This window comes from Henckelia pumila, chromosome 2 (genome assembly GCF_033568475.1).
Source record: "Henckelia pumila isolate YLH828 chromosome 2, ASM3356847v2, whole genome shotgun sequence".
Taxonomy (NCBI): Eukaryota; Viridiplantae; Streptophyta; class Magnoliopsida; order Lamiales; family Gesneriaceae; genus Henckelia; species Henckelia pumila.
Genome location: NC_133121.1, coordinates 45,743,027 through 45,753,421, shown reverse-complemented (window position 1 = coordinate 45,753,421; position 10,395 = coordinate 45,743,027). Strand labels below are relative to the sequence as shown.

Sequence of the window (10,395 nt, the reverse complement as noted above, 5' to 3'; positions counted from 1 at the left end):
ACTATGAGATATGGCAAATGGATGTGAAGACTGCTTTTCTTAATGGAGACATTAAGGAAGAAATCTATATGAAGCAGCCTGAGAGGTACACATCCATGGGAAGCGAGCATAAGGTATGCAAGCTTCAGAGATCAATTTATGGTCTAAAACAAGCATCAAGAAGTTGGAACCAGAAATTTGATGAAACAATTAAAGACTTTGGTTTCATCAAGAACCCGGAGGAACCTTGCGTGTACAAGAAAGTAGTTAAGGATGCGGTGACATTCTTAGTACTTTATGTTGATGACATCCTACTCATTGGGAATGATGTAGGGATGTTGCAGTCAACAAAGATATGGTTATCAGGTAGATTTTTGATGAAGGATTTGGGTGAGGCATCCTACATTCTTGGGATACAGATCTATAGGGATAGATCTAAGAGAATGATAGGACTCACTCAATCAACCTACATCGATACCATATTGAAACGGTTTTCAATGGATGGGTCCAAGAGAGGACATCTACCCATGTGTCATGGAGTTTCTCTATCCAAGTCTATGTGTCCCAAGACTGATGCAGAGATAGAGAATATGACACATGTACCATATGCGTCAGCTATAGGTAGTATCATGTATGGGATGATATCTACCAGACCGGATGTAGCATTTGCTCTGAGTGTCACGAGCAGATATCAGTCTAATCCTGGTCAGATGCATTGGAAAGCCGTGAAGGACATTCTTAAGTACTTGCGAAGGACTAAGAATATGTTCATGGTTTATGGAGGACGAGAACTCAAACTGGAAGGCTATACCGACTCTAGCTTCCAAAGTGATGTGGATGACTCGAAGTCAACCTCTGGATTTGTGTTCATGCTCAATGGCGGTGCTGTCTCTTGGAAGAGTTCCAAGCAGGACACCACAGCGGATTCCACCACTGAGGCTGAATACATTGCAGCATCAGCTGCTGCTAAAGAGGCCGTTTGGATGAGGAATTTCGTCCAAGAGTTGGGCGTCATTCCTGAATTTGTTGGTCCAGTCCCGGTGTACTGCGACAACACGGGTGCCGTTGCTCAAGCAAAGGAACCAAGGTCTCATCAAAGATCCAAACACGTACTGAGGAAATACCACATAATCCGGGAGATTGTGGAAAGAGGAGACATCAGTGTCGAACGAGTGGCCTCTGCAGACAATATCGCTGATCCACTTACTAAGCCTTTGCCAGGACCATTGTTTGACAAACATCGCGAAGCAATGGGTCTACGTAGTATGACTAGTTGGCTATAGGGCAAGTGGGAGATTGTAAGAGTGGGTGCCCAGTGAGCCAACTGTGTGGCTATGGGCTTTGTTGACTCTTTGTATAAACAATCTTTTGTTTAATATTATTTACACTTTTATGGCAATGACTTTATATTACTTCATATTGTTATATTGTGATATACTATTGTTGTTTTGATAAAGACCTTGAATATACTATAGTGTATGTAAGATGTGGTAGAACATGGAGATGTCTATCATGAAATACATCTTATAGTCACTGTATATTCTAAAACTGTTCCTAGTCGATTGAGCCGTCCGATAATAAGGATAAGGATCGCTCGAGTTTGAGACTAGCATTTGCGATGCGGAGTACCACGTTTCATTGGTAGGGAACATGGAGATGTTCGAAGCATGCAAATGGATATTCATAGGATGAATAGTCGAACTACCCTATCCGGACTTTCCAAGTGGTTATCACTTATCGAGTGGATAAAGTCCGCGGTTTTGGTTGTACACCATTAGTCCTTACGACTTGAAACATCATGGAGACTCTATATGCTAGTACTGTGCTTTGACTCGTTTACCGACTCTGAGGGGGTCATCAGGTGTCGAGATTGGGTACAGTTACGACACATATAGGAGTCAATGCATTGTTGTCAAGGATTCACCACATACTTGCGAGTGTGGATATCCTATGCGATCTGAGGAGATATTAGTGTGACAAATCTCTGGCCAGAGTACTTGATGTGATTTAAGAAATGGTTTCTTAGTAGCACATGCGATGTCACTAATTTGATCTTCAAGATGTATTGCATAGTTATCGAATCTTGAGCGACTCTCGATATACCAATGGTTGTTGATTCGATCGGGATATATGGATGAAGGGACCGTACTGTACGTTAACCAAAATCTACTGGTTCTTGTAGGCACTATCAGTGATACCTAGGGAATCATGGGGCGATGTTGCTAGGCGCTTTACCATGATTCGTTGGGCAAGTCGGAAAGTGTTGTTCCGAGTCACAAGGAGTTGTGAGCCCACGGCTAGCTGTATCCCTGAACCATTGAGGGTCACACAGTGTAATGGAGTTTTAATCCCCGTTGAGATAGTTAAATTTAAAGAGTTAAATTTAATGAACTAAGGAGTTGGACTTCTTAAATAAGAGTAAGGGAGTAGGATTTCCTAAAATGACATAGGGATGGACATTTTTGGAAACTACTGAATTCGGATTCATGAAAATTTATTTTGACTTTAAAACGTGCAGAAATGGTTTCTGTGCACATTGGTGAAATCGTTTCATCAATCGGAGTCACGATGAATTTTATATTAATTTCTGAACGAGCGGGCTTTGCTTGTCGGGCCCCAGCTTATGACTAATGGGCCCTAAGGTGTTAGTGGCCTGCATTATAAATAAGTTATTTCAGTACAGAAATTACACACAACAGGTCATAATTTTTGAGAGCAAAAATCGAAAACCCTAGTTCCTCTCAAATAATATTTCGGCCGCCCCCTTGCTCTGTCACAGAGAAATTCCGGTCTGTGATTTTGAATCGCAGTAAGGAATAACGAATCAGATTCGTTTATTCTCTTCGCAGAAAACTTCTGATAGATTTTCTAGTGCAATCTATCAGAGGGATTAAACCTCTGTTCGTGGACCTGATTGAAGGCGTTCATCGGTTCCAGGGAGAGACAACAAGAGCAGAATTGTTCTGTTGGTGTCCATTAATCTCGTTGCGAGATTTGAGGTAAAATTTATTTAATTGTTATTTAAATTTTACACACACACGTAATTCAATTGATGAACGGTTGATACCCATACCATGGAAACGTTCCATGAAAAATTTTTAAACTTCCGCTGCACCGGGTATCAATCGTAATTGGTCTGGGAACTCGCCAGTTTTCCAACACTCTCGAATGAATTCACACTGATTTTCTTGATTGTGGTTTGATTGTTTGAGCATGATTTCATTAACCACAGATGAATGATTATGAGATTTTGATCTTGTTGGCTCATGTTCATTATTCATGGAGCCTTCATTATTATTCATTCACCCCTAGAATTGAATTATGAGTGAGTTGTTTTTACTAATCTAGATTTTTATTTTCAGCTCGTTTGTTTGTAATGCTTGCATTATTTCATTTCATATTAAGCAGCATTACTTGTATGTCTGTTTTCTTTCATGATCCATCATGATGAGGATTTGGGTGGATCATAATTTCAATTATTATTTCAAATTTTTGTGTAGAGAATTGGCTCGTAGCCACTTAGTAAGTGTTTTGACTATTGGAATTTAGTATTAGTACTAGATAAATCCAAAGTTATCGTTGTGTTATGAGGAATGACGACTATCAATTATATCTAGTTCTAGCGAGTAGACTGCTAGTTAGTGAATTAATTGATGAGTTGTTTCAATTTTAAATAGGATCGTTAAGAGTAAACATATGATTTTGGTAAGCTGAATGACTGGTCAGTCGTGAGATAGGGAAATAGAGCTGTCCCTAGAATACTTTTGAGTAATTTACATTTTCATTCTAAGACTTTGTGATTGTCGACCGGTAAGACTAATGCACCAACTATGGGAATAGAATGATAAATAGAACATTCAGGTAGTTTTTCAGGATAAGCTGTAGATTTATTTATTGGGAAAATACTAAGGTGCTGGAGGATCAATTAGAAAGCCTTTTCGATCAGGTTACAAACTCTTCGAGGCGTCCAATTGTATGCTAAGTTTTTGAAATATGAATTCAGGTTGTACATATAATAATTTGGGATTTTTTTTTTGGATTTTCAGACTTGCCGTCAAGTTGAACTAGGGATTTGAGATATGTATTCAGGAGATATGTAGGAATTGTTTGGTACTTAGAGACCATCTAATCCAATAAGTGGATAATAGCTCGTAGTATATTTTGACTTGAAGTGTAATTATGGATTTCTTAGTCGTTGCGTAAGGGATTGAACATAAGCCAAGGATCATTAAGTGTAGCACTACTAATAAGTGGCATAGACCTTTAGAATTTCAAAATGGTTATTAAGTTGTTCTTGAAGGTATCATCGTCCAGTAACGCTTTTGATTTGGGAATAAAGGTAGATTAACTAGTTTTGACGATTCATATGCGATTATTGAGGAGATTGGTAAATTGTTTTTATCACTTGGACATGACTCAGAGTTGTTAGTGATATATGATGGGTTTCATATGTCGATGTTGTGGAAGTATGGGTCAGACTCGTATTATATCTTGAGGTCTAACGAGGTAGAATTGTATAGTCCTTTAGTTATCCTATTTAGAAAAACTTATTGTTAGTTGCTAAGTATTTAGGGAACCTGTGAATTTTTTAAGAGCTCAAGTTGTACATCATGCGAGTTAAGTTTAATTGTTAAATAAACGATAAGCGTAGTTTTGTTGTTAGAAAGTTTTTAAGTTTTGTTCGAGTTCGACATAAATTATTTATTGGTTATATGGACTCTATTGCTTGGAATTCCGACGTAGGATATAAAGTCAGCATAATGTAGGTCGTGCATAACTTAAAGATCTAAAAATTTGTACGTTGCAGAACTTATCAGTTGCGGTATGATGAAGTTTTTAAGTTCGTAAATTTAGATCGAAAGAAAATTTGAGTGATAAAAATTTCATAGAAGATAAAACCACATGGGAATATGCAAGAATTGTAAATTTTATATTGCAATGAGAGTTAGTCAGTTACTTGATGATATAGATATCAGTAAGCATCATAGTGCGCAGCAAAAGCTGACCTGAACCAACTAATGTGCGGGCAGAATTAGAGAACTCTAGTGTTCAGCTGGTCTAAGGTATTCGAACCCAGTTAGTAAGTCTTAAATTTAGAGGACGAAATTCCATTTAAGGGGGAAAGGAATTGTGACGCCTAAAATCCAATATGCTAAATCACATGCATTAAATTAAATAAATATTAGGATTTTTATTTTTAGGTTTAATTGATTTAAATTCTTTATGTGAAATTATGTGTTAATAAAATATTTTATTATTTATACAAATGATTTTTTATTGTACTAACTATTTAATTAATGTTTTTAATTAATTAAGTTTATTTGTCAAAATGATTTTTATTGTGCAATTTAATTATTTTAATATTTTAAAAGTTTAAGTTTGCATATTTAAATGATTTTAATTATTTAGTTTATTCTTTCAAATGATTTTAACTGTTTAACATATTTGTTTAAATATTTTCGAGTGTCCAACTTATTTATTTTAAATAACCTAAGTTTAAGGGTTAGTTATTTTAAATTATTTTAAATGCATATATTATTTTTTTAAATCATTTTTAATTGTCCAAATTATTTTAAAAGTTTTTATTTCTGCTTGTGTATTTATTTAAATTTCTTTAAACGTTAGTCTAGCCTGTTTAAATTATTTTTATCGCTCTGCTTGTTGTTTAAATATTTTACTCGTTGCTGCGACATCAAAATATTTAAAGCATTGATTTTTAATTCTAGGATAGCATTTTCAATCCCGGACTAGTAAAATCTAATTTAATATTTTAAATTAGAATTTCAAGTTTTTATTTTATTTAGTGCAATTAAATTCATAAATCCTAGTTATTGAGTTAAGATAGCATTTTCTTTTATTATTATTAGTGTGTAGTATTTTATTTATATATATATATATATATAAATATATATATATATATATATATATACAACCCTCACTCACCCAATTTAATATATATTCCTAGTCCCAAAATTTCACACCCATTTCTCACGCCTCCAACACCCCCACACACACGATTCCTCTCCTTTCTCTCCAAGCTCACGTCGACGCCATCTTCTTCTCCTCCATAGCGCCGCCGCAGCAGCTTCATTTTTCTTCTCCGACGAAGCTTCATTCCGACGAGCTAAAGAAGTTGGTGCCACCATTTCTTGGCAGCTCGGTTTCATCAATTCCAGCCCTTCGATTCGGCCATAGCTCATTGAGCTTTTGGGTTCTTCGATTTTTGGTAGCTAAGGCAAGATTATGAGTTCCTTTCTCACCTTGTAGATTATTGTGTAGTGTGATTAAATTATGTTTATGCATTTCACGTTTCCTCTGAAATTTCTGCCCTGTTTCTATTCGAAAATGGCATTTGGAATCTTAGCCAAGTTTATGCATTTGATCTTATTATGATTATTGTTGAGAATGAAAATGTATTATGAGTTTGAAATGGTGTTTTTATTGATGCTCAAGTGTTAGAAATTTTCAGAAATGGATTTTTGCACTATTCATTCGAAAATTATGTGATGTTAATTGTGTTGCTTGGATGGTGAATAGGAGCTACCATGGGTGAGAATGTAGCTCATATGGTAGTGCTTAGGATGTGGTAATTAGCTAGTAGATTGGAGGCGAAGGGTTGTCGAATTGGGTGTTGAAGAGGGGATCAGTTTTGAGGGCAGGGACAGGGGATGTTCTTGTTGAGTCATGCTAGGTTGAAGAAACTGTTCTAGTGCCTTGGAGAAGGCTATGGGATGGTTTTGGTATTGGTTGTAGGTTGGGATCATGGGAGTTTTGGTTAAAGGTCTTGGAAAGAAGATAGGACAAAATTTGGGTGAGCAGAATTTTGGTTGTGTTGGTGCTGTCCGGAATTGAATGTTTAAAACAGGGTTGGATTCTTGAATTAGTGAAGGGCTCGAGGCTGGTGGTATCTTAGGATGTTAGAAAAACGATGTTTCAAGCGGAATTCAATTCGGTTGAGTTTTCCTTAAGTTCTAAGCATTTGATCTAAGAGGTGCAAATTTTTGGGTGTTTAAGTTGCTGCCCGGAATTGAATGTTTAAAATAGGGTTAAATTTGATTTTGGTTAAATGCTCGGGTTTGGAACTGGTCTAGGATGCTAGGAATATGTCGGTGAAAGCGAGAATTAATTCGGTTACGTTTTGGTAGAGTTCTAGGCATGTGAATGGTTAGGTGCAGCATTTTAGCGTGTTATGCTTACTGTCCAAAAATAAATTCTCATAAAATGATTGGATAGGAATAATACCCCAGGTGTAACGTCCCATTTTTATCTTAAATGAGTTTATTTGAGTTAATCGGAGATTACAGAGTTCACGAGCCGACTCGATTTTGATCAGGGTCCTTTTTGCAAAAATTGGATTTTTCAGGGACTAAAACGCAAATTGTGGATTTTATATATTATCTACTCTTAGAAATTGGTTGACAAAGTCTTCTTCATCCCCTCCAAGCCGTCTCCCTCCATTCTCACGCCTCCAAGCTTTTCCAAGCTTTGGGATTCCAGTCCGAGCACGATCCGGCCGTTGGAATTTATTTCTGAAGGCAGTTTAGCGATCACTGCAGCGAGAGCTCCGTTATATCGTAAGTTTTCTACGATCGGATACATTCTAGTTTTTGGATGTTGTTAGAATCGTTTGAGATTCGAGTATGTTGTTCTCTACAGAGTTCTGATCGTTTATTATCTGTCGGTTTTGAATTAGAGCGACGTTCGGATTTGTTATGATTTTTGGAAGCCATTTTCGAAAATGTGGATTTTGAGATTGATGGGTTTGCTTTGTTTTGGTTGTCTTAGAATTTTTATGAGGTTATATCGCTATTGAACTGCTGTCTGCGTTGTCGGTTTGTTCAGTTATAGCCGTTATGCCGTCGGTTTGAGTTTTGGAGATTTGAACCATTTTTGAAGTTGTTGAACTTGGCTTGTAAGTCGATCATGGTAATTGATCTTTGATTGTATCTGAACAGATTCGTTTGGAGTTGTCAAGCCCTGTGTTAGCAGCATTTGGTCGTCGAGAATTGGACGAAGAACGGTAAAGAGATTACCTTGAACCGTTGCCTTGTTGTTGGATTGTTTAGTTGTTGATTAAACCTTTTGTTGTAGCTTATCCAGAGTTGGAACTACTGCATTGAAAGGTAAAAGCAGTCATCGTAGCGGGATAGCATACTCGGGACTGTTGGTTCTCGAGTTTCCCCTTTTTAAATCACATATTGCATTGATACTTGTTCTTGCACGTGGAACTTGTAATTGTTGATTGATTGAGTTTTTGTTATGTGGCTTATGTTTATGTTTCTGTTTTGCATTCATCTTGAGCCTACTTTGATTTCAGCGGGCAGAACCGCCCTTTTTAATAGACATTTGGGAACTATGATTGAGTGACCTAGGTTGTAGTATTTCGCCTAGTGCTAGCATACTCATTATGGTTGCTCAAAGTCTAGAGGAGTGGGATACGTGGCACCACCCCGATTGGGAGATTCGGTGAGTCGTTACGTGATCTCATCCTCGGGATCCCAAAAGCAGAGCAATACTCCTGTGTTTATCAGAATCGATATCCTGGTTTTAAAGACATGCATATCATTAACTTCGACTTGAATATGTGGTTTGATAGCATGTTGTATATTCATTACTTGATATGTTGCTTTTACTGGGATTATCATTCTCACCGGTTATCCGGCTGTTGCTTTGTTTTGTATGTGTACTTGGCAACAGGAAGGGCAGGATCAAGTCAGCATAGACCTGGTTAGCGTCCAGAGCAAGAGATAGAAGTGAGACTCGTTTAGAAGTCGAATCAGCATGTCAACCTAGTTATGTTTTGCGATCATGTTTAGTCATTCAAACTTCTCGTATATGTTTTGTAAGCAAGAAACGATGTAGGTGCTATTGAATTGAATGTTGCTCTTCCCTAAACCTTTCTTGTATTGTTATTGGAATGTCAAATACTCTTAATGCAAGTGTTTAGGTTTTGATTGAGTTTATTACAGTGTCTTAACCTTTCTGGGCGAGGGGACGGCGCGGGCGCGCGGCCTCTTTGCGAGGTATGAGTGCGGGCGCGCTCCCTTTGGCGTGGGCACGCTGGGTTTTGCGGGGCGTAGGCGCGGGCGCGCTGATGTCAGCGCGGGCGCGCGAGCCTCCTTTAAAAAATATATATATATATATATATATATATATATATATATATTGGGTTCTTGATTACTTATCACTTGTTGTCTGATATTAGTTGTTTAGAAACGAGGTCTCACATTAAGTGGTATCAGAGAGTTAAGATTCTTGATCGAACTAGAGTGAGCGGGTAGATCGAGTCTGCGTGTATTGGCTCCTCGCATGTGTTTGAATTATTTTAACTATGTACTTAATTCCATGCGAGCATGCTTTATTATTGAGAATTATTGAATTACATGGTTATGTGATTTAATTTATAAAGCATGATCTACTCGAGATATAACTGTTTCTGTTACCGACTGGTATCCGGTATTCCAAGCGGTTGTAAGGGCACTGATTGTAGCGATTGAGATATCTCGTGTCCTAACCTTTGATTATCAGATGGGTCCTCGTCGAGTGATAAACAGAAACACACCACCAGTTATCCCTGCGACTGAGCAAGCTAGCACTGAGGTTGATCAGTTGGATGCTTCAGCGACTCCTATGGAAACCTTGCTGAAGAGGTTTCAGTCGTTCAATCCGCCATTGTTGATGGGTTCAGAAAATCCAGTTGACTGTGAGAGTTGGTTGGATGATATGGATCAGATGTTTGATTCCATTGACTTCACAGATGACCGCCGAATCAGGTTAGTAATTCATCAGCTGCGTGGTGGTGCTAAGAGCTGGTGGATCATAACAAAGAAAGCATTTGAGAGTAGAGGTACAGAGGTTACTTGGACTCTTTTTAAATCTGAGTTTTATAAGCGGTTTTTCCCTATCTCGTATCGTAAGGATAAGGGAGCAGAGTTTGCAAATCTGAGGCAAGGGAATCTGAACATTGAAGAGTACGTGGCTAAGTTCGATAGTCTGTTGCATTTTGCACCGCTAATTGCCGGAGATGAAGAAGCTAAGGCAGATCAGTTCATCAACGGGTTGAACCCCGATGTCTTCACGTTGGTTAACACCAACAGGCCTAGCAACTTTGCGGATCCATGAATTACACAAAGGGAGCAGAAGCAGGCTTGTGGAGGCAAAGAGGTAATCAGGGGGCACCTCAGCAGCAGAGGCAGTATCAGAACCAACCATCTCAGTACCAGAATCAGCCACCTCAACATCAGAACCAGCAGCAGAGGTATGAAGGTGGAAACAGTGGGGGAAACAGAAAGAATCAGTACAAGGCAAGAGGTAAACAGTTCAAGAGACAGGGGAACAGTTCGTCCAGTTCCAGTGGTTCGAAGCAATTCGGTTCAGGACCGAGTTCTGGGTCATCATCCTTGTACTGCAGCAAGT

The 10,395-nt window shown here is 38.2% G+C and overlaps 1 long non-coding RNA gene across 2 annotated transcripts; it reads left to right on the top strand.

Moving 5' to 3' along the window:
- The first annotated feature begins 7,348 nt into the window (after positions 1-7,348).
- LOC140879362 (uncharacterized) lies at positions 7,349-8,737 on the top strand. Of its 2 annotated transcripts, none has more exons than XR_012149400.1 (3): positions 7,349-7,553; positions 7,935-7,999; positions 8,677-8,737. It is a non-coding gene; the product is annotated as an uncharacterized lncRNA (long non-coding RNA). The 2 variants fall into 2 exon arrangements; XR_012149399.1 differs by lacking the exon at positions 8,677-8,737 and adding an exon at positions 8,071-8,153.
- Positions 8,738-10,395: the final 1,658 nt, after the last annotated feature.